Source organism: Falco punctatus (genome assembly GCF_963210335.1).
Source record: "Falco punctatus genome assembly, chromosome: 5".
NCBI lineage: Eukaryota > Metazoa > Chordata > Aves > Falconiformes > Falconidae > Falco > Falco punctatus.
In genome coordinates this window covers 91,145,285-91,170,133 of record NC_137584.1, presented here as the reverse complement: position 1 = coordinate 91,170,133, position 24,849 = coordinate 91,145,285, and the positions used below count along the sequence as shown (strand labels likewise).

The 24,849-nt window shown below is 45.0% G+C and overlaps 2 protein-coding genes across 14 annotated transcripts in view; one reads left to right on the top strand and one right to left on the bottom strand.

Annotated features, from left to right (window-relative positions):
* Positions 1-4,235, bottom strand: part of GPCPD1 (glycerophosphocholine phosphodiesterase 1) — a 46,837-nt gene extending 42,602 nt beyond the window's left edge. For 3 of the 6 annotated variants that reach the window (XM_080388601.1, XM_080388602.1, XM_080388603.1), the window contains exon 1: positions 3,442-3,633. The gene's annotated coding sequence lies outside the window, so the exon portion shown is untranslated. Of the gene's footprint in view, positions 1-3,441; positions 3,635-4,101 lie in introns of those variants that run through there. The other 3 variants (XM_080388599.1, XM_080388600.1, XM_080388598.1) reach the window with 3 other exon arrangements.
* Positions 4,236-4,319: 84 nt separating this feature from the next.
* CHGB (chromogranin B) overlaps positions 4,320-24,849 on the top strand; it is a 111,614-nt gene continuing 91,084 nt past the window's right edge. For 2 of the 8 annotated variants that reach the window (XM_080388574.1, XM_080388589.1), the window contains exons 1-2: positions 4,355-4,455; positions 5,125-5,176. The gene's annotated coding sequence lies outside the window, so the exon portion shown is untranslated. Of the gene's footprint in view, positions 4,456-4,503; positions 5,182-24,849 lie in introns of those variants that run through there. The other 6 variants (XM_080388573.1, XM_080388588.1, XM_080388577.1 and 3 more) reach the window with 3 other exon arrangements.

The window sequence follows — 24,849 nt, the reverse complement described above, 5'->3', positions numbered from 1 at the left end:
TCTATTTGGCAGTAGAAGGAAAAAAAAAATGTATTGAAATCTAATGGAGGAAGAGAGGGGAGACAAACTGACCAAGCCTCAGGAAATTCTACACTGGCTTTCTAAGCTGGAGGGTCCTGCAGGGAAGGTTTCTATTGAGAATAATCAGAACTCATAACAAAAATAACTTCAAGATTAAATGAGAAGCAAAACACTGCTCTTCCAGTACATGAGAGGGATCCAAAGTTTTGCAAATTCTATCCTCTCTAGGATGCATTTAATGGAGTGTGAACTCAAAGAACTTCATTTAAGCTCCAAGAAACTAGATGACCCAGATCACATGAGACTGTCACCCTCTGCGTGGACTTAGTCCAGTGAAGTTAATCAGCATCTGGCACCATGCTGATAATAAAAAAGCACTCCAATGGAAACATACCTTGCCCCAAAACCCTATCTAATAAACTACCAGTATAAATTTCTGATGTAAAAGCTATCAACCAAAAACTCTCTCTTGAGTAACACTGTTTAAGGATGACTGGATAACTTTTCAATGAGGGTCAAAAACAGCTTACGCAAGTATCTTTCTAATGGGTGATTTATTATTTTTTTTAAGATAGCCAGGTAAATTATTTTTTTATAGGTACTTAATGGAATTTTTCAAATGTAATTAAACAGACAATTAAAATGCGGCGGCTAGGTACCTAGGTGCCATGATATTCCTGGAATGCACTGTAATACTTTCAAACAGCTGGTTCTTAACATAAGAATATTTTTAACCACTACATTACTGAATGGGCTCAGTTATCTGTAGAAAAATACAGACCATGTGTGCGCAAACAGGCTCTTTCATACCATTAGCACACATTTCATCACAGACCACAGCACAGACTGCTGGTACTGCAAAAGTAAACATATGCTCAATTATTTCAAAATATCACTCCACTTTTTTTGCATGTAAAGATCAAGGCTGCAGTATTTTTGCTTTTATTTTTCTGATTTCAAGCAGACATTCTGCAGTTAAAAGTACAGACTCACGAGACCTATGAACACCAAGGAGAGGTCCAACTCCAGCCTGAAGCAGGGGAAAGGTGCCACGGTCCCAGCCAAGTCACTCAACAGCTGAGAGCACAAGCTGGCAAGAGCGGGGTCGACGCAGGGCACCAACGCTGCCTGCAACCTCCCTCAGGATAGCTGCGTTTGAACATGACCATGCACTACAGGAGAAGGTGCTGTACTTATATTTTACCTTCCTGAAAGCTGTGCTGTATGCAGCGATAGAAAATCCACCACGTGTCAGATCTGGTGCTGCGCTGAGCAAAGACGAGGTATGAGGCTAACCACACAAAACTGTTTTAAGACACAGTTTTGTCATTTTTACTCACAACATTAGACTCCTGAGTATAAAAATACCAACTTGTGCTACTTCAGGCTATATCTTTAATATTTAAATGATACCTATTCCAACCCAATCAAACTTACAGCATGAAGAACAGATGTTGTTGCTTGTGGTTGGTCCTAACAATGTATCAGAATACTATAGTCTATTAGGTATACAAATTAGGGATGTAATAAAATTAAATAACAATAGTTACAATAACTGCTAACACCTGGAATTTAGAACAGTGTCAGAGGATACACTTGTCAGGACATTTACTCCAAAAACTGGAGGAGAATTTTTATAAACAGCACTACAGCATCAACTCCTTCATCTTCACCCAAACAACCAGAAGGTTCTTCCTGCTCCCTCCTTTCCCCCTGCACCCTGACTGCATGAGAAAGGACAGCCACAAAGTCAGCAGCTCTCTCATACTGCATTGCAGTATTAACACTGGACAGAAAACAAACTTGCATACAAGATTTCAACATGCTGCTGATTCAAAGGCGGGAATTTTACCAATAGGGTTATGCCAATATTTAGAAAGCACCAAAGACAGAGTACTGTTTCTGAAACAGCAAGATATTAGTATACAACAATAGAGAAAAATATTTTTAAGATGCTATTTCCAATATCAGTTTAACTACCCATTTGCAGGGCTAAGCCAGCCCTGGTAATCTGACTCAAGATCCCTTATCTGACAATGTTTACTTATAATGCATCTACTCTGTTTTAAATAACAAGATTTTAATGGTTTTCAGCATTTCCTAAATACCCACACACATTGCAAAGCTGCTGGGATATAAATAAGACAGAAAAGTTTGCTAAGTTCTTGAAAAAGATAGGAAATGGCTGGGGCATGTTTGCAACTAGACGAGAACAGCTTTTGTTTGGTTTCTCGTTGCTGAAGCATTGTTTGTTATTAACCTGCTGCTCACAAGTTCTTAACCAGGCAGTTCTTCATGATCACAGTAATATTCCTCACTTAGAAAAGATGTGAATAAATAACACTCATAATGCTCCCCACAGGTTTCCATACAACAACGAGCAACTTTTTAAAAAGGGTTTTCAAAGCCTGTATCCATTTTATTGAGAAGCAACCAGCTTTACTAAGAGATTTGGCTGGTAGCTTCTATTTAAGATAAACAGCGTTCCTCTGATTGTTTTAATATTTTCTATAGTTATTTTACAGGCAACAGCACTAGAAGAGAAATGCATATAAAAATCTGGAAGGAAAAATACCTTTTATGAAAAAAATGATTCCACTATTTAATTCTCATTCAAAACATTTTGAAAGTTACTCTCCATCTAAAAGCGCATGCTTTAATGAACTGGAACGCTAATACCCTGCAAAACAAGTCACTGAGTGAAAAGGAAAACGGAAAAAAGAAAAAATAGGAAGATGAACCTGTACCTACTACAGCAGCCTAGTTAGGAAGCGCGTAACAAAGTTAATTTCGAGCTGCCTTATTGGTCCCTATGAGACAAAACCCACTCAAAGACAAGGCGGCAGCGGTGTCTGCGCCTTCCCGCGGCAGCGGCAGGGAGCGGCGCCCCGGGCCCGCCGGGCGCTCACCGAGCGCAGCCCGCCGCAAACCCGCAGTGCGGCCGGCTGCCGGGCGGAGGCGGTGCGCCTGCCCCCGGGCCCTTACATAATGCGGCCGCCGGGACGGCCCCGGGCCAGGGCGTTCGGGGGGGGCGTAAACCAGCAGCGCCCGCGGCCGGCGGCCCGCCACGCTGACCAGGGGGCGGCCCGGGCCCGGTTACGAGGAGCCCGGCGTGCCCGCTGCCTGCCGCGGCGCCCCAGCCCCCGCCAGCAGCAGACCCCGCTCCCCGCCTAGGGGCCCGCAGCCGCCCCGGTGCGGCTCCCGGCGCACGCTCCCCCCGCCCCCCCTCAGGGCCCGGCGCCATCGCCCCCCTCAGCTCGCAACTCACCCACCGGCGCCCCCGGGACCGCCCCCGCAGGGCGCCGCCGCCCGCGCCCCCCTCACGGCGCGGCGCGAACCGGCCGCCTCAGGCCGCGGGTCCCCTCAGGGGCGCGCAGCAGCCGGCCCGGCCGCGCTGCCCCGGACGCGGCGTGCACTGACCTGGCTGAGCACTGCTCCGGCTGTCCCAGAGCCCAGTGCGTGGCTGCGGGCGGCGCCACCCGGGTCCCTGCCCGTCCTGCCGCCGCCGGGGCCGCCTGACAGCGCCGGGGGACGGGGGCGGCGCGGCCGCCAACCGGTTCCAGCTGCCCCCGGCCGAACCGGGAGGGGTAGGGCGGGGCGGCGCGGAGGAGGTGGCGTCATGTAACCGCCCCTCACCGACACGTCACTCACCCGGGCTTCGGCCCCGCCTCTCTGCCGCAGCCAATAAGGAGACGGCAAGAAGGGCAGGCGAAGAGAACGTCTTTTCCTCGAAAGCCGCGGCCGGGCGAGGGCGGGGCCAATCAGGGGCGGGGCGGGGCGCGGCGCGGCGCCGAGGGGAGCCGGGCCGGACGCAAGGCATCGCTGAGGGAGGGGGGCGCCGCCTTCAGCCGCCCGGCCCCGGCGGGGACAGCTCCGCCCTCCTCACCTCCCCAGGGCCGGGCTGCAGCAGCTCCCCGCATTGCAGCCCATAGAGTACCGACCCGCCCCCGGTATGTCCCGCGGGGAGAGCAGCACCGCACCTCACAGCGCGGCGCGAACGGCCGCTTCAGGCCGCGGGTCCCCTCAGGGGCGCAGAGCAGCCGGCCCGGCCGCGCTGTCCCGGCCGCGGCGCGCACCGACCTGGCCGAGCGCCGCTCCGGCTGTCCCAGCGCCTTGTGCGGGCTGCGAGCGGCGCTACCCGGGTCCCTGCCCGTCCTGCCGCTGCCGGGGCCACCTGACAGGGACAGGGGCGGCGCGGCCGCCAACCGGTTCCAGCTGCCCCCGGCCGAACCCGGGGCGAGGGGGGACCTGACCCACGTCACGGCCCCTCGCCGACGCGTCACTCACGCGGGCTTCGTCCCCGCCTTTCTATTGCAGCCAACAAGGAGCGAGGAGGAAGGGCGGGGGCAGAGCACGCCTGTTCCTCGAGAGCCCGGCGTCTGGGCGAGCGGGGCCGTGGCCCCGGGGGGGCGGGGCGCCGTTTCCCTCAGGCCGGTAAGGCGGCGGGATGGCGGCAGTTGTGAGGCCGGGGTGAGCGGAGGGTGGGCGCCGCGCGGGGGCTGTGCTGAGGTGACAGGTTTATTCCACCATCTTCCTACCCGCTGATATCACCACACCTCAGGCCTGGTCCTCAGTGCCCAGCCTGGGAGCGTGAGGGTCCCTCGGGGGCAGGCAGCCCCGTTTCCCTGAGGTACCGGCCTGGCTGTGAGCCTGTGGCCTCAGGGGCATGGTGGCTTCAGCACGCAGGGGCAGGCAGCATGCCTTTCTGGAAAGGCTTTGGTCTCCATGGATTTGATGGTGGCCATCTATCCCCGTGTGCATTTTGTTGAGGCTCTCCCTGTGCAGGTGTCCCAGCCCTGGCAGTAGGCCATGGCCTCTGTTGCCCGCTGAAATGTGGGGTGGCAGGAGCTGGCGGCCTCTGCTCCTCACATGCCTGGGCCGGGGCTCCCAGGGAGCCCCCCTCCTGTCAGCCAAGCTGCGCCTCTCTTTGCACAGATCTGGTTGCCTGTGTGGCCAGTTGCATGAGCAAAAGGGCTGCCGTTCATGGTACAGCTAAAAACATGTCTTCACAGCAGTGGCACTGAGGCAAACTGATGTGGGAATGCCCATGCTGGCATTTTGAAGCAGCAGACAAAGCTTAAGCATGACACTTGCCTCTTTCAGGGTAGCTGAGACCATTGGGTGAAGACCCCAGGGAGCTTTGCTGTTTTGAAAGTTAGTGTTGTGTTTGTGACTATGACCTTGTGGCTTTCCTGAGACCTGTTTTTATAACGAAAAGGGTATCCCACTGGAATTCAACCAACAAAGTGTTGGCAGATAAAGCTAGACTCTTTTCCTCCCTGTTTTTGAGGGGCCTTGTGCTTTGTTTTGTAGCAGAGCTATGGATTTGTGATAGTATGACCAGTCCTTTAATAATAAGCTTGCATAAATAGTTTGGTAAGTAACTTGCTGCTTCTTTACACAACTTGTCAGCTGCCAAAGAAGCTGTGGTTTGAGTATGTGGAGAAACTGCTTGTTCTGTCTTGCATTGAGAGTTAGCACTGTTACAAGCATGCTGCTCTATGCTGTCCTTCCATCTGTCATTTAAATAGAGGGCTATTTTCCATTTATTCATCCCCTGCAAATGCAGCCATGTTAATAAGTAATTGGCAACGCAGCCCTGGATGTTGTAGGGAAAATGAATGTTAATATCACATGTTCTGTACCAGGAAAGTATGTAATACTTGTGAATTGCTGAGGTCTTTAGGTGAGTACTGCAAGATCAGAGTACCCTGCGTAATGGAGAAAACGAGTAGGTGGAGGTATGCAGTTAAAGGAAACGATAGCCAAAAGCAGTTTATTTTGAAGACAAAAGGATAAGAGGAATCCCATTCCTGTGGGTAAGGGGGAGGGAGGCTTGATGAAAAGTGCTTGTTGCAAAGTGAGGATCTTGTTAAAGGCAGATGTGAACTGCTCTAGTTACAAACCCTTAGTAATTAAATAAACATTAGGAGCCATCACTTCTACAGGTGTAATCAACAGTAAGCTGAAGAAAGAGGAAGAAGAAACCTTAGGGAAAACACTATGCAGAAAACTAATTGCCTCCTTGTTTTTCTCTTGCCCATTTTAAAGATTTATTAGTTCAAGTAATTTGTTATAAAGCTGGAATAGAATTGAACATTTTCAAGCATGCTTTGGTGTGTTATATTTTTCCAATATGGGTCTTTGGTATGGTGACAGCCATGCTACAAAATTGTACCATTAAATTTTTGTTAAAAACTGGAAGTATAACACTTGCTCTCTTTCAGCCCTAATCTATTGCAAAAAAATGCCTGTATCCAGTCAAAACTATTGCATTTCCTACAATAATTCATTATAGCTAAAACCTGCAATTTAGGCTCTAAATGAATTCAAGAAATACTTATGTGTTCATTTTATTAAAGGTGCACATCTCCCTACCTCACTAAGATAAGAGAAGCTAATATAATCAGCTCAATAGAAATGCATAGAGAATTCTCCTTTTCTCCTTGTAAACTTATGTGGTTGATTTCAGGTAAAAGCTGAAATTCTGTGAAATGAACCATTCCTTAATTCTTCGGGTATCTTAAAATAGTATAGATTTATTCATTTGGGTAGCACATTAATAGGAATTACTATGCTGCAATAAGGGAAACGGCCAATTCTAAACATCGTAATTTCTCATGGCAACTTTCAGGGACTAGTTTTTTCTTTAAAGGTGTCCTGGTTTCAACTGGGATCGAGTTAATTTTCTTCTTAGTAATTAGTACAGTGCTGTGTCTTGGCTATGATGTGAGAACAATGTTGATGTTTTTAGTTGTTGCTGGGTGATGTTTATACTAAATCAAGGATTTTTCAGTTCCTTGGGCCCTGCCAGTGAGAGGGCTGGGAGGGCACAGGAAATTAGGAGGGGACACAGCCAGGTCACCCAAACTAGCCAAAGAGGTATTCCATACCATATGACATCGTGCTGAGTATATAAACTGGGGGAAGAAGAAGGAAGGGGGGGGGGGGACGACGACACGTTTGGGGTTATGGTGTTTGTCTTCCTGAGTCACCATTACTGGTGCTGGAGACCTGCTTTCCTGGGGATGGCCGAACACCTGCCTGCCCATGGGAAGTGGTGAATGAATTCCTTGCTTTGCTTTGCTTTTGTGCACAGCTTTTGCTTTATCTATTAAATTGTTCTTATCTCAACCTTTCAGTTTTACATTCCTTTCTGATCTTCCTTCCCTTCCCTCTGGATGGAGGGGAGTGAGCAAGCGGCTCCATGGTGCTTGATTGCCAGCCGGGGTTAAACCACGACAAAAACTAACTTGAGTTTGTCAAGATCAGAGATTATGTGTTTCACTCTGTAATTGATAAGGCTTTCCACAGGGAAGAAATTTTGTTTAGCTCTATGATTCTTTTCTCTAAACGATTAATGTTTCCATGATTGCATCAGTAAGATTGCTCTTTGGGTTGAGGTGCGTCATCTGCTTTCTGCTTTGCCTCAACCTGTGAGATCCCCGTCTTGCTTTGTTCTTAAGCCTTTCATTGAAATACAAATTTTAATAACTTTATATCTCTAAGTAATTCCACTGCGCTCCTCCTTGGTCTTGCTGAATAAAACAAAAGCAACTAATTAAGAATGAGGATTAAGCTTGTGTTCAGCATAAAGAAAGTAGGAAAAGGGTGGGATGGGAAATATTTTTATGTCTTGGGTAAAAAAAGTCTACATTTAATTAATCTTGCCACTGTCTTTCCCCCCCACCCACCCCCCCTTAAGGAGTTGCTTCAATATGGTTGGATCAGATAAGGTCATACTTTGCCATGACGCAGCAGACAAGTCTCAGCTACTCCTTAAGAGAATATAAAACTGTACAGTAATTAGAGCATGTAGATGAGTTTATAAGACTCTCGTATATCTGTCCAAAAAGTTAAGATTAGTGGTCTGCTTTTCTTGTTTACATAGCAAAACAAATGGAATGGGGGTTTTATATCATGTAACTGGAGTCGAATCAAGTTGCAGTTTGCATAAGTCCCAAAGAGATCAGAAAGACAAAGCTACAAGACCCATTTCAAGTGTGCAGACACAAATTCTATTTAAACTATGTCTGCACATGTTGGAAAGCAGGTTTTCCCCTTTCCACAATAGCATTTTAATAAGAATTACTAGTACTTAGCCAGTACTCTCTGACAAATTGTTTTGTTGTTGTTCTGTCAATGATACTGTTGTGATGCAGTTGCTGAGCAGGAGTGAAAGAGCTAAAAGATGCTGTACGTGGGCAGCCTCCTCAAACACTGTGGTGGCTGCTTTAAAACTGTACCTTGCTTCCAGCCACGACAGGGTATGAAGCAGTGGTGGGTGGAGGCCCTGTGTGCCATAGGCAGAATATCCAAGTAAGTAGCCTTGAGGCTGTACTAGTTGAGACACGAAGCCCTATGAGACCTATGCAGCCCGGTTTTTGTGATTAGTGACAATGATACTTGCCCAAGTGCAGGAAATAAGTGGTTGAGGCTAATGCATAGAATACACTAGCAAACCTGTACTAAAAAGGCACGAGGAAATACCTTTGACATTTTATGTCTGTTACCGTAGCCAATGTAGTATTTTCTTCAGCTGCCAGAATTATAGATTCAACCTACAAATGAAGCTTCATTCATACTATAAGTAGTTATAAAGATTGAAAACATGAAATTATAGATGTGCTGCTTCCTCCTTCATAGTTTGCATTGTCAGATCCAGTGAACTGGTTATACCAACATCAGTGCTCACAGCTGGTGAAGGCTGCATGTATTTAGATGAATTGTGCTCCTTACTTTACTGCACTTGATTTCTCTGCAGTTGTTCTGGTTCTGATGGCTTAGTGTGAATAAAAAGAGCTGGTAAAATCATGCAAATGAATGCACAGCATTAGGCATTTAGTATCTTGTTAGCTTTTGTTTTATCTTTTTGTAGAATCACTTATTCTTGAAAACACACTTTGACCTTTTCTCTGGCACAGAGTATTGCTGTGTCATTATCTAATGTGAAGTCTGGACAATTTACAGGCACTAAAGAAAAGTGACTCTTAGAGTCTGGAAGAATAGACAGTAGAACTGCTATTAGCGTGGCAAACCCCTCTCAGTCTCATGGAGAATTATGAGAAAGGATTATTAGGAAAAGGCCTGTTGTCCAATGGCATTTTCTCTGTAATGTATACTGTAATATAATGTAATCTGGTTTTCTCTGTGAATGAGTTAGTAGTCAGGGAGCACAGAAATGCATCAGAGAAGTGGGTGGTAAGAATTAAGCAAGAAGATAAGGCTGTGTTCAAAACTTTTTAAATACCTACAGTAGGGAAGCCTAGAAGGTGAGAAAAAGGTGTGGAGGGAGGGGAGGAATGCTAATCTAGATTTGCAATAGCTCAGATTTCTCTGACCAGGGGAGACTATTGCCTAATACAAGGACTAGGTGTGCTGGTAGCAAATGTGGCAACACACCAGAAAGGTGGAGATCATCACCAAATATAACATAAATATAAAATGAAAGTCTTACGTGGCTACTGTTAACAATTATCAAATTTATAACAAGGAAAAGAATAGTTACAGATATTTCACTTTATCCTGTAGAAAATTCTGTCATTTTTTAATTTTTATGTATCATCTTGCACCAGTGGTAGACAATGTTACAACAGAAAACTTTCCCCAAAAAACCCCAGGTGCTAATACAATATTTGAGACATGAGATTTGGATTAGAAATGAGACATACTATAATTAATCTTGAGGGTGCCTGAGCATGATTTGCTGCTTGATCTAAGCTGGTTTGCAGTTTCTGAAATGAAAGATGTTATGCATAGGATAAGCTTTATTGTGAAACACGTAAAGAACTAAAGTACCAGACCGTTAAAGCACCGCATTTAAACTGGCCCAAGTCAATTACAGTTATGAAACTTCTTTGATTTTTTATAGATAACTAACCAAAGTTATATAGTAAGTTTTATGTGTCTGTATAATTTATATAGTAGGTTATATACATAACTTTTGTTTTACTTTTGCATATATAAATGTATATGTGCTATTCTGTGAACTCCTAGCTCTGCCTGCATGCCAATTACAAGCCACTCTTGTGTTCTTGCACAAAATCTTCTGCTGTTACAATCTCCATCTCATTGTCTCTGAAATTGTATTCAAGACCTTCCATGCTCCTTTTGCCAGCAGCACCCATTTCACTGTGTCAGAGGCAAGGGTGGCCAGCAAACTGAGAACAACAGTGGCTCAGGAATTTGACAGAGATGAAGTTCTTTCTTTCTCCCTTCCTCTCTCTCTCTTTCTGATTTGTTCTGTTGGGGTTTATTTAATCTCAACAATAGGGAGGAACACCTGCCCTAAGATAAGGGGAGATGGGGTTTCCTATGACAGCAGGAAGGTTTGTTTCTGATGCCATTCAAAGGTCATGTTTGTGCTTTAAATTAAATGTGAAGCTGAATGTTGTGCTTTGCCAGATAACAAGAGCAGTGATACAAGTGCTTCCTTTGGACGCCTCAGGCCAGGGCTAGCAATAATGTGGAGTTGTGGTGTGGTGGTGCCCAGTGTTTCATTGGCACTGGGAGCACCACTGTCCTCCCCCCCGCCGTGTGAACACCAAAAGGCCCAAGAGGGGCAGGAATATGCCACTTCTTGTTGTCCATTGAAGCTCTCTGCTTCCAGACTTGACATTTCTTGACCTGTGCCTGTACTGAATATACTTATAGGGAGAAAGTAAGTGGGAGACCTCAAATTCAATAGGGTAAAATGTTAACTTTTCCTATCCTTTATCACTGTCATTTCTTCTCCATCTGCTGCACATACCAAGAGTGACAGAGAAACATGTTTACGTTTCAGTTATTGACATGAAATTCCTTAAGGGTGCAGAATCCTGTCTGTAACTGATATTTCTTCCTTTTTATACGTATTAATTAGGGTTACTGCAGGAGAACTGATACCTAGGTTTACTGCACTGTTGTTCCTGGGAATGCAGCCGTACCCCAGGGACACAATTCCTTGTAAGCAGAGCTCAGCCTGAGGAGAAGCTAAGGGTGTCCCTTGCCTAAGCCAGTCTAGCATCTGGCTGCAGCGTTTTGGCTCTACTGCAGCTGTTCTTGCACTCCTGCTGCCCTTTGTTCTCCCTCTGGCCCTTGTCTAACCTTTCACAGAGCTATGCCAGCTCTCTGTCAGAGAGTGGGTATTTTGTTTGTTTCTGTTTTGGTTTGTTGTTTATTTTTGTAATTAGATTAGTTCTGCCTTGGGTTGGGGAGCTGAAACAATTCAAAGATAGGTTGAATGAATGTTAAAGCTGTCTTGGCACAAGTGGGGGACATCAGCAGCTGGAAGGTGAATCCTCTAGCTGCCAGGACACTGCTTGCTGCAACAATGGAGTTGTAGAAGAAGCATCTCAGAGGCATTTATTACTTCAGGTTTAAAACAGACGGCTATCAGCGAGCGAACTCAGAGAGGACTTCTGTAGGAAAAAAGGAGAACATGTTACTTACTTTACACCTACTCTGCATTCTTGGTTGTCTCTGTCCTGCTCAGCCAATAGCGCTTGTAAACAGAATGTGCCTATTCTGCCCACAGCATTGAAAATGTCCAAAAATGAGAAATTTTTTTTTTTAAGGCTAATGAGATACAAACCAAGAAACCTTTTGGAGCAATTCTGACTCTCATTTTCCTTGCTGGGAGTAGGTAAGAACTTCCATCTCAAAACTTCTGAAGATACAGAGAGACGTATGTAACTGAAGATGAACACACCTTGTTTTACAAATACAAATTTACTTGTGAGTAGGTCTTGTTCCTGCCGAGTCTGACAGTTCTCGTCAGTGGCTGTCTCCATGCGAACCTGTCACAACTTTGTCATTCACATTTTAGTCAAAAGCTTTAAAAATTAAGAGCAACCACTACAAAAAAATGCAAGATCAGTGATAAAAATTACACATTGTAAAGCTGAACAATGCACAGCATTTGTGTTAACAGCAGCAGAAACTGGTATATGAGATTCACCCCAGACATGTAAATGATAGCTAAGATGTTGAGACAGTACAAAATATATTGGATTATTGGCTGGTTTTCACACGTGCACGCGCACACACACGCACGCACACACGCGCGCACACACGCGCGCGCACACACACACACAAAAGAGTACCAGGACTAATAGTAGCAAAATCTAGGCTGTAACTACTGCAAGGTAGTGATATCTTCAAGCTAGATGGTTTGTTGGTGTGAATCACAGAAAAGCACTGAAAATCTCCCCAGCTGCTCTCAGCTAGACGAGATCAAGGTGTGCCAAAGTACTGGCCTGATCTCAAGCCTGTGCACAGGGGTAGCACAGACAAAGCTGCAGGCAGGCCACGCACACAGATGTCTGATTAACTGCAGTGTGTGAGTTTGGTCAGAGCTGGCAGCTCTGCTGGCAAGACCAGCCATGAAGCTTGGCCACTGTTCATGATCTGGGGAAACTGCATGTCTCTGGAAAACAACTGCTGCAGGAATAACCTTCCATGTTGTCTTGCAACACTTCCTTTTGGAACCTGACACTGTGGAGAGGTCAGGTGAAATAATGATTAAAATAATCCATGGGGAAGGCTCCCAGCAAGGAAGAGCTGTGTTGCAGTCCCAGGCTGAATTTGGTCATTGTGAGCCCAGGCCAGCACCCCAGGAAGCACAGCGTGTTCCCACTGGGGCTCCTGGCAGCAAATGGGGCACTGGTTTGTGTCACTATCAGTCACTTGAAGACTTGAGTTGCATGAGTTACTGTAGAGAACCATTTGGGCAGAAAGCATCTTTTTGTTGCACCTTGTATTTCTCTGGGCTGCAAAAAGCCCCACTGATTTGCAGGGAGGTTAGTCTGAGGCTCCTGGGGATTTCATTAACGATTACCTTGAGTGGACTGTGTTGCAGAGAGGCATGCTGCTCCATAAACAGCACCCACCTCCTTCCACAGCGGAAAAGTACTTGCCTTTAAAATCTGCTAGTGTTGAATCTTGACCAGTTGTGCATTGTATTACAAAACTTTCATATTTTTAAAGTACAAATAAATGTGTAAGCATGAGAGGCGGTGTGAGAGCACAGAAATGATCTCTTTTAGCATTAATGGCAAGCCTGGGGCGGGGGGGTTCTTTGCTCTCTTCCAGAACAGGATGAAACTGTAATTATTTCTGCTGTTTCCCTTCAAAGCATTGCTCCACAAATAGTTATATCACTTTAAAGCTGAAGTAGTTTTTAACATTATTAAAGCAAACCAGAGTTCTAGTATCCTGGGGGCTCAGAACATGAACTGTGTTAAGGGATTGTATGATGCTCAAAAGATGTTTTGGAGACTAAACATTCACCTTTGTTCAATGGAGTTAGAATCACAGCATGGTTGGAGCTGCAAGGGAGCTTTGAAGATCATCTAGTCCTGCAGTGGGCAGGGACTTCTTCCACTACACCAGATTGCTCCAAGCCCTGTTCAACCTGACCTTGAACGCGTCCAGTGATGGGGCATCTACAGCTTCTCTGGGCAACCTGTGCCAGCACCTCACCAGCTTCATCACCATAAAGAATTTCTTCTTCATGTCCAATCTAAGTCTACCTTCTTTCGGTTTAAAAGCATTACCCTGTATCCTGTCACTACAAGCCCTGGTAAAAAGTCTCTCTCCATGTTTCTTTTGAATATTGAAAGGCCACAGTGAGGTCTCTTAGATTAATGAATGCTGAGAACCAAATAGCAGAAACAAGCATGATCTTTCAGTAGATTTCTCTTTTTGTGTCGGGTCCCAGGACTGTGTGCATGCAGTCAAAATCTGCAAAGGTTCATAGATGCTGACTGAAATGAGGATTTTTTTAAGGAATGGGTGTTAAAAGGCACTTGAAAAATCCCATTCTTTTTTACCCAGAAACTAGGAGGGTTTTGAACAGAGCATGCTGATTCTGAGACAGGTGGACTGCCTTGTCTCAACAAACTGTTATGTTAGCTTTCAAATTCCATTATCCCATGGATCTTCTGCAAACGATCCTGAACCAAGCCAAAAGTCAGGCTGAATTAAATCAAAGTAATTAAAAATACAGTAAATGAACCAGGGTTTGACATACTCTGAAACACAATTTGTGTCTTGTGCATAGGGATCATCACTTTCAGCTGCAGAGCAGAGATAATCAAACTCTCTTAAGGACAGAAGGGGATAATTCAATTAAAGCAGGAAACGAAAAGCAGCAGTTGCCAAAAAAGAGAGAGAAAAATTCCTGGAAAAAATGCATAATGGGAAAGGATACAGTTTAAATCCAAAGCAAGGGGAACTGACCTTAATATGCTGTGGCTAGTCATTCACTTATTTCCTGTTTATTTCTGTTTACTTTATTTTGCAACGTGCTCCAGACCTTTAATATTTCCTAATCTAAGTAGTTATGGTTTGTTTTGTCAAAGACCTTCACACACAGCTGATGTTTCTGGAAAAACATATATTCAGAACATCCTTTTTATTCCAATAAGGAAAACATTTTGCAAGCTATTACAGAAACAAAACAAAGATATCTTGGTTTTCCAACTCAAACAGTTGCACGAAATGACTGCACTGCTCAGAGGTGTTTTTAAATTTATTAACTGAGTTAAAACGATATTTCTAAAATTAAATATTACAGACTATGGAGCTAAAAAAGTCTGACTGTCAGCATCTCTTTCCCGCATCTGTGTTTTGAGGATTGATTTCGTGTTGCAGGCTTACCCTCAGCAGTGGCCCATGAGCTCAGCCCTCTCCTGTCCTGACTGTGCACCTTGTGTTCTAGGACATTAAGATCCTGTTCTGTGTAGCTGGGAGGGCAAAAGGGGACGATGATGCGGGGCTTGTTCCAGATCTTGATTAAGAAAATTCCAACAAGTGGCATAATAAAATAGTTGGTTTAGTACAATTGAATAAAAATAGGAATACAGATAGCAAGTAAATCTTACATCCCTTCAGGTGCTGGGAATCTGGCTTGCAAGTAGCATGGGACAGACCCCAACTGGATTTTCCCATGGGCTGCTGTCCATATCCCATCTGTGGAGAGGCTCTGCCTCTGTCCCATGCCGTGGTACCTTTTAGTTTGCATAACAAACAAAACCAGGTATCCTCTCCTGACAGCCCGGGCTGTTACTGCTGTCATAATGCCCACCAGTGCACAGCCCGGGCTGGCCCTGGGCGCTCCAGCAGGTTCCCTCGCAGCGGCTGCTCATTCTAATGTACGGGCTGCTCAAGCCCTGAGCACAAAGCTTGGCAGGGCAGGCATGGTCTGCTTGTGGTCACCAGCTCCTCGAACAAAATGTCTTCTGCAAGGCTTCCAACACAGATCCCAAAGGCCCTTGCCACTTTGTCAATATAGTCCAGAACCAATGGATGGATTCAGAATGTACTGGAAAGCAGAAAAATATAAACACACAACCGAGCCATGTAAACCTCAACTTGCTTGGGAAACTGGGCAAAAAGAAATTAAGCACATTAAAAAATAAAAAGTAAAATTGGTGCTAGCTGACAAGATAGCAGGGAGAGCAACTTGCACACTAAGCTCCTGCCAAAACTTTATGCTCCCTATGCCATTGTCACCTTTATTTGCCTCATCACAGATAGATTACAACCTCAGCCATAACTTTTGGACAGTAGCTATGTTTAAAAACAGAACCATGGCTTTGAACTGAGAACAGTTTTGCTCATAAGCTCAGGAGACAGCGAAGCCATGTAACTCACGGCCATCCTGAATTCATTGTCTGCCTGTTGCTAAACATTAATTCATAGCTGCAATATCATACTTTCTTTACTCTGCATCTTATTTCAGGGCTTAATCTTCTAGCCCTTAATTGTATTGTAATGCTTCTGTTTAATAGGACTGTTTGCACAATGGAGGATTGTTTGTGTGAATAAATTAACTGGAAAGCATGTGTACAAGTCTCCTACAAGTACTCCACACAGCTGTCCCGAACTCAAGAAGTAATTAGTTATTTGCTAAAGTCCTGATCCAGCATCTATAGCCATCAATGAGCAGGTGTTGACTTCAGTGTGCTTTAGTTTAGGCTTTAATACTGTGGTTTCTCATCCTCTTGAGACCTGGTAGTGACTTCTGCATTGAACGCCTCTTTCCTGGAGGATAAGGGTTGGGAACATCATGGAGACAGTACCCACAGTTGTCATGGGGGAAAGGACCCTGTCCTCGTCCCCAGGTCAGTAAATGCCTCGTCTCCAGGTCAGTAAATCCTACAAGGCCAATGTAAGCACTTATGCACTTCAAAATTAGTATGTTTATCGTGTTTTGCTGAATCCAGGACCTTCATTCCTAGGGCATAGCAGTTTCCAGGGCAGTCACGCTTATCACTCTGTGGCCCGTGTTTGTTCACACAGGGGTGTTGTTTATCCACAGGCACCCTCCCTCCTTAATACCTCAAGCAGAGCTGACACTGTATTGGGAAGGGAAGAGCAGTGACACATGGGACAGCAAAATATGGAGCCATTTTTCTGCTTTCCTGTGTTTCCTGTGGAGGAGTGTTGGGGCGAGTCCTGCAGCCCTCTTCTCCAGGGGAGTCCTGCCATGGGTGAATAACTCTCCTGCCAGAAAGCCTGGGCCCATAAAGCATCTTCTGAACCTTTTCCCAGGAAGTGATTCAAGGGGTGAAGTCTCAGTTTTTCCATCAACAGTTTCAAATAATTTGATCAATACCGCAGAGGGCTGGTGTCACATGCGTAATGCCAGGGTAAGGTGCAGAAGTGTCAGGCAAATATATTCCTTTGATGCCAGGGTTTGCAAAACGATTGAATGCTGAGGGTTACAATGCCTTCCGATCGCTGGCTTCAGACAAAGGCCCTAACTGCGTCAGGCTTGATCAGCAGGAACCGAGTGTGACCTGCTCCAGTGGCAAAAGACAAAGCCTTCCCTTGAGCCTCACATACCTCACACACACATCAGGGGCAAAGCCTTCGGCTCTGTCACCTCCAGAGCATGCTACCCATTTCTTTGTCCTCTTCCCCACAGGGTAACTGTTGTGCCTGTGCTGTGCCAGCTGTGCCCAAGACGAAAGCAGCTTGAGCAGAGAAGATGTGGAAAGGGAGGTGAAGGAAATCAATGTAATCAGGCTGAAATGTGCCAGATTATTTGGCACCTTGGACTCCCTCCAATGTTTGTACAGGTTGAAGCAGCCGTTCTCCATCTGTCGTGAGCAGTGCTAGACATGGCCCTGGGTAAGCAGCTTTAGGTGGCCCTGCTTGAGCAGGGGTGTTGGCCCAGATGACCCCCAGAAGTCCCTTCCCACTTGAACCCCTCTGACTGTGTGATCTCAGGGCCAGCTGGTGCAGGTTTCCCTTTGCAGAAGAAACCCCCCGCTGGTTTGTTCAGTCAGGGAAGTGTTACTTTTCCCATCTGTGCCCACAATGTCAGCAGAGGATGTGTTTAGGAAGTGAGAACATGTGGGAGATATGGAGTGGAGCCCTGCTCCACCAACTCCCACTTTTTATGCAGTTACTTGGGCAGGTGGTACTGGTTCTAGAGAGACAGAGAAATTAATTTGTTCAGGAGTAATATCTTCTGGCAAAGATGATGTAATTAATTTCAGAATGTGGCTTGGACACCACAAGAATGGGCTACATCTGGAAAAGCAGGTAGACCTAAATGACCGTGTCTTTTCCAGAACACAAGAAGGATGCCAGAAATGGCTGTGTCTAAATTTAACACTAGCATAAGCTATGTTATTGATGATTAATTTAGAAAATAGAAATCTAACAATAGTTATATCTTAACTCTATTTTCTGACGTTTGGGTGCTTCATATCTCAGTGTGCAAACAGATAAACATGAACTACTTTATGAACAGTGAGGTATCACGTCTATGGCAATTGCCTGTATTCAAAAGGCAAGAGGAAGTAGTTATCATTGCTTGCATCAGCCATTGCCTTGCAATTGTGTTAGAAGAGCAAGCCCTAGGATAATCAGTGGTTTATAACTGTTTTTTCCTTCTAAAGTTGTCTAATCTTTGTGTCTTCTATGTCCTGTGGTGTGATCAAATCTTGCACAAAGGCAGATAAAGTTGGGAAACAGTTGAAGAGTTTGGGAGAGCTGAGAGTTTGGAAGGAGCTATATTTGTCTTCAATCATTTTCATACTGCAGTGAATAGGCTTGGCTTTATTATTTTCCCAGACAAAATGCCACATCATATTTTGCATTTCTAAGTTATCTAACATAACAACAACGGTATCTTAGATAAGGATAGCAAAGAAAGCATGGGTTATGAAGTCTGGCTGATAAGGGAAGACCACAGGGCATAGGCAGAATATTCTTCAAATTGAAGAAGCGGTTTTCCTGGACAAGTTAAAAAAAAATCCTAAGACAAGTCTCTCAATCCAAAATGTGCGTTTTCTTACTCATTTGTCAAAGTGGTGAACAACTTTTGAGTTTGTAACGTAAAGAAAATTTTGAGTTTGTAATGTAAAGAGAATTTTGTAAAAATCACTGGAAAAAGAAAGCACTTGTCTCAGATTCCATGTTATATATTTGCTCAACAGACAAAGAAATGCAAATGAAATGCCTGGCTCACCAGGGGAATGTGTTCTGCTTTTCATCCAGGAGCAAGACGCGATCATTTCAAATCCCAGTGCTGCGTCACAGCACATACCATAGCGCATATCATGCCCCTTCCTCTCAATATTAAACATGCATATTGTTTGCTGTGATGGCACCATAGAGGAGTGTACCTTTATGGACCTTAATAGTAGCTTCACTCTTTTCATCATATTTTTACTCTTTTCACCCCACAGTCAGGCCACCTGCACCCCTTGGATGCCTTTGCTCCTGTAGAGCAAGGGTGTAGACAAACAAAACAACCTGCTCCTCAGAGAAAAGTACACAAACATTGAAATGTAAAAAGAAAGCTGGGATGGCAACTTAGGCAGCTTTTAGAACGCAGAAAGCTCAGTAAATCTCATTAGACCACTCCTAGAAATCTCAGAACTTGAATCCAGCTCTTGGACTCTGTGGCTCCAGCTGTGCTGGGCCAGCACGTGAGAGCAGCATCCTGGCCACTGTGCTCTGTGGGCTTAAGAAAAGCAACCAGAATATGAGTTGTAGGCAGTGATGTCTCCAGTGATGTGACAGCAGGCAGCTGGGTGTCTCCACTGTTTCACAGAGACTTACAGGCAGCCGCTGCAAAGACCTACCACTACCTAATGGCCCACATGGGTTGAAGTCCTAGTACTGAGCACTATTTCACCCCAAGCAGATCTCTGCTGTGCAGCAATGCTGCAGATTTTCCTAAGGGACTGCTTTTTTAGAATATGGTTTAAAAATACCGTCTTCTTTCTGCTTAAGGAGATTGTATTTATACAAACTCATAAAAACTGCCAGCAATTTTCTATAGAGAGGAAAAGAAGGAAGGAAGAAGACTAATGTTTGCATTAGGACTTCAGTTACCAGTGGGAAGGGCTTAGTAAGGACAAAAATGTTGGATTTGATTGCAAATTTGTGGTGGTCAGTCCAGAGCTGCTGCATGAAGGCATATTCCTTTGAATGCTGCCAGTAACAGATATACGTGAAGAACTGAGAAAACGGTAGCTGATTCTAGGACTCAAGTGTATTGTCAGCACAAAATGCGCACCTTCAAATGCTGGGAGTTTTCTGGTGCAACACAGGTGAGTTCCTTCAGCTGCAGGGAAACCGTGCTGATGGCCATCTAGAGAAGAACCTCCAATACATCTGTCCTTTTAATCTCCAGTTCAGCCTATCTGCTTGCCTTGGTGTTTCTGAGTTTACTACCTTTTAAGTTATCCTGTTTGATCTCTTCAGTTCTTCTTCATACATCCAAAGCATGAAATGCCTTTTTCACCTTTTAAATTCACCGGTAAGGAAATAAGTGACATTTTATAGGCATACTTCTAAAGAACCAGTCAACATCAACACTGTTTTGCCAGTTGAGTGGCACAGACCTATCCCAAAAGAGGAAGCGGATTCTTGCCTAAGTATTGCCGCACAGAAGTTGGTAATTCAACACTGGCAAGGTCCCATGGGTGTTAACTTGGTGTGATAATACCTGTAAGCAATAGGCATCTGGGGTACACCTGCAGAGGAGCCTGCAATCCTCATGAGAAACCATGCCTTGGTTTCCGGAAGCTTATCAAGAAAAGGTCTGAAATTTTGCCTGCCAGATAACAAAAACGAGTTAGGGATAGGTTTAAAAAAAAACACCATATGCTTCTCTTGCCCGGAGCTGAAGTGCCAGTGAAAGACTGCAAACTTGGGAAGGACCACTTTGAGGAATGCTCAAAATCTCATGGTCAGTTAAACAATTCTGCTTATTTTTCGTCAAAACCTCAGTCCTGTTCCCATTGAGCTCACTGGCAAAACTCTCTCTGCTTCTAACATGTACTAGAACCAGCATCAACAATTTGTGCTGCCTTATACAAGCCTTGCCACAGGGCCATGTTGCTGGAAGTAACTACTTTCTGACACAGTTCCCAGAGTGGCCTGCACAATTGCTAGACTGGAAGAAACTACAGTTACAGGGAGATCTTTTCCCAGCAAACAACTCAGCTCATTTGGTTATTTGCATAGGTAGTTACAGGGCTGGCAGCCAGATATACAATACACAGTGGGGAAGGAATTAGCTGAAGGCAGAGGCTGAAATGGCTAAAGTTCACACAATGGGGAGGGAAACAAGACAAAACCAGCAGACCCCAAAGCCTTTGTTTGCTTTTGTTGTCTGTCCGCACATCTTTGGAGTTCAGCTGTGAGCAGTTAACATCTAAAATTGTGATAGTATCTTGTATTTTCTCAGATTTTTTCAAAGCTCTGGAAAGGGTTCAGATGCCAAATTTAAGCCCACAGACATAAACTCAGCAACCCCTCTTTTTGTGTTCCTGCCATACAAAACAAAGGCAGCTATATTCATAAAGAGATTTTCTTGTCATGGTGGGTGACTTCAAAAAGCATGGTCTCTCTGTACCGGGAAACAGCTGCAGCTGATTTTCTTCTCATCCTTGCACAGCAAGGGAGGAGTGGCAGCCTGGCTGGCCAACTTTAGGAGAAGAATTGGAGCAGCCAGACCCAGGTCAGTGCGGTTCAAGCCACTAATAATATTGTCTTCTTGAGTATTCAGAAAAGCTGTGGCTGTTCCCTTGACCAAGAATACAGCTTATTCACATAGAATACAGCAAGAATTCAGGTACAGCTTCCTGAAGCCACGTAGATATTTTACACCTCACAGGCAAAAAGACCCTCGAGCAGGCAATGATCTTGCCATGCTTCTCCCAGGGCCAACACAGGGCACAAACATCATTTTACCCAGGAAGAAGGGGCTGCTTTTAAGGGTAAAATTTGTTCCACTGCACATAATATCCATCTGCAGCCAAGCATCTTCTTTACCATCCTCTCGTCATCAAGGGAGGAGAAAGGATTTCTAAAACAGGGTAATTCTGAATTGTTTAGGTGTTTTCCTTAGGAGTTAGTAAGCAGCAAGTCAGACACACTTGTTGCCCTCCACTGACTGAAAATCTGCTCAGTTTACTCAGACCCAGGAGCCTACACAGTAGGCATTTCAAGTAAAGATAGATGAATCTCGCCTACTGCTGCATGAACGCAAAGCCCAGCTCACTGCAAACATGAATTCAAACTTTTCCAAGGTCAGCCCTGTCCTTGTAAGGTGCTCAGGGAGCCAGTTTTCAAGAAGAAAGCTGGAAGAAACGAAACTAGCCTCTGTTTTAAGGAGATTTATCTTCCACAATGATTTGTCAAGCTGGAGTACAGCAAAGGGTGAAGCCAAGGCATGTGTTCCTGTGACCCAGTTACCTTCAGGAAACCCAAGTAGGACAGAGAGGATTCTGTCTTGTACCTACAGGAGAGCAGCTGAGCATTAAGACATAGTCACCCATAATTAATTTATTCCTCCAAAGGATAATTAATAGCAGGTTTTTTTGCTGCAAAGTAGCAGCCTAATATTGGTGCTGATTTTAATTAACTAGCCAATGGGAGACAGGATGGGCTGAGGAGAGATTTCATACAAAAGTTAATTAATGCTCTGACCTAGTTTAAAGTGTTGCTTAAGTGGAAACTGGGGGGAAACTAACATCAACCAGTAATGGATCTTTTAGCATCCGTATTACCAGTTCTCCCATGTGATCCACAGCACTTAAATTAGCAACCTAGATGAAATTAGTGAACGCACAAGAAATATGGAAGTAGTTTCCAAGGTAAACATAATTACTTGTTCATGAACACACGTGAGTTAGAAAAGGAAGAAGCCCTTCAAGCACTTGGGTTTTGGCTGAGCTCCGCTCAGGGCATGTGGTGGGTGGCATGGGCTGTGCTGTTTAGCCAGGAGGCAGCTCTGAGTAGCACCAGTCTGGCTGAACCGTGTGGTGGGACCCAGCCAGTGCCCAGCACATGGGAGCAGAGCTCAATACCTTTGCTCAGTGTTACATGTAAGAGCTGTACTCCTGGGGGACAGTTACTTTGCACCTTGTGGAAAATGCACTGGGTTTACAGAAGCATCCTGATAATAACTCATTATCTCTTTAATGAGACTGTAACTGTCTCTAGGTTTTTAACTTTTGTCCTTCCTAGATTTGTTTTAATCATATGTCTCTTAGATTAATACCTTTTGCCTTCATTTATTTTCCCAGTCCTGAATATAAGACGCTTCAGGATTTTATTTAATCTTTTTGTTTGGGAAATAAAATATAGATTTATCTTACTGACCATCTGTAATTTCGTCATATGAAAGCAGATTTCTCCACATCTCTGAAAACCCAAGGCCCTCTAAGATTCTTGCCTTGGGCCCACAGCTCTGTATAACCACCAAATCACTTTTGCAAACTGATGCCAATGAATGCAGGACATTGATTATTGTGTTACTGTTCTTTAAGGGCTGTGTTTTGCTTGGCACTGCCCCTGTCTTGAAAAGTTAGCTGTATGAACAGGCACAATAACTGCACTGTGGGAGAAAGGACATTTTAGTTCACTCCTATTTCACAAGCAGGAATCTGAGGCACAAGGTCATGAAATTACTTTACCAAGATCACAGTAGTGCAGTCAAACCATCCCATCCTTTGCCCACTCCTCAGCATTACATCATCATACTCTCAGCTGGCAAAGTGCAGTTGGGATTATTGCAGTTGGAAGGGCACAAAAGACATATCTTTAAAACTAGTGTATCAGGTTAACTACAGTCTTGTAAGAATCTCTTCCTTTTCATAAACAGCTTCAGCAGTGTGGTTGGGAGTCACATCCTGTACCCAAATTCTGTGAAATGTTGACTCGCCAGGCAAGCAGCTCTGTTTGAATGACTACGAATCACTAAATCACTGAAGCAAACTATTATCTGGCAGCTGAGCATCACATCCTTGTTTAAGTCACTCCATAGATAAGCGACAGCTTATACACTCTACTAGTGGAGCCTCACATCCTTTTCTAGGTCACTTCACAGAAAAATGCATAAAATTCCTTCTGTGCAAATCACAGCCCAATGTTTTCTTGGAAGTCTGAGGCGACTCCTTCCTGGGAGGCAGGAATTACACACCCTTGGGATCTGACTTCTCCCTAAAATGCAGCCCAATCCTCAATAGGGAATTTGTTTACACCTTTCTGAATCCTATTAAAACCCTTTTTTGTCGAGGATACACCAAGTATTTCTCTTCTTTTTCTGCAGGAACGTGTAAATAAGGCATGTTGTCCAGTTGTCATTCAAAGAATACCAAGACTGGAAAGGTTTAATGAATTGTGGCCCTGCCTTTAGTACCTGCCTTGGTTAGGGGAGGTAGGTTCCTACCAGAGAAGGGAGGCCGCATACAGGTTTCTTAAGAAGTTAATCAGTGTTTATAAATAGTCTTGGGCTTGGGAGCGGCTTTAGCTCCTTGCTGCTGGGATTTTGTCCTAAGAGACCAATGGCTTTCAAAGAAAAGCCTGAAGATCTTAGGTGCTGAGTCTTGGGTGGTAGGCTGCCCACCTTCAGTTATCTATTTTACTCTTTTATTTTAAATATCGCTGCTGTTCCCTTTCCCCTTGCTGTATTGAATATTCTACCATTTAATCTAGTTGTCCTCCATTTCTTCCCTAATTTGAGATGCTCGTGCTGCCTGCTTCTGGTCCCCTTCGCCCTTCTGCACTGGGAGGTGGCTGAAGACCTAAGCTGTGCTGTGTGCCTGTGGTAGCCTTGGTGTGAGCGACGTTCAGCCTGTGTTCTGCTGTGCTGCAAGATTCCCGTCTTGCATCTCTTAGGGCATGTTTGATTTCTATAAGTTCCTTCTTCCTGGCCTCTGGAGGCACAGAAGAGGGCCTGGCCTTCTGTAGGGCCTGGCTGATCCCTTCTCCTTGAGGCTGCGCACAGCTTCAAGCACAGGATTAAAGTCATGTGGGTCAGCGTGCTCCAGCCATGTCTAAAAGGCAATGCTAGCTCTGATAGCTGTTGGCTGCCCTCAGAGGAGGTGATGTGTCTGCACTAAGGCAGCCGTGACACAGTGTTGTTGGGCACATTCACTTTTCGAGGAAGGTTTTGCTGTGGCAGCCACTCTCCGAACAAGACACCTTTCACCTGCCAGGTAGGTGAGTATGCTGCTGAAACCTCTTCTCCATGGTGCTGCTGATGTCCTACCTTTCACATCCCATCTCTCCCGTTGGTTCCTGCCTGCACACTTGCACACTCCTCCTTCCCTCTCAAGAAGGGCACCCCATGAGCTCTTGTCACTAAAACTGGGGAGTATTGAGTGGTGGTGTCCACACCCATATGGGGAATAATGCTCTCACTCCTTCTTCCATGAGTATTTCTCAAACAGTGGACCTTTGCCCCATGATGCTTGTTTGGGCTTAGCTCCACAGTGGTCTCCTTCAGCATGTCCTTGCACAAGATTTCTGTGAATATGCCTGAGCTGACCTGGTCCTGGAAAGAGACATCCTTCAGTGATGCTTCTTGTC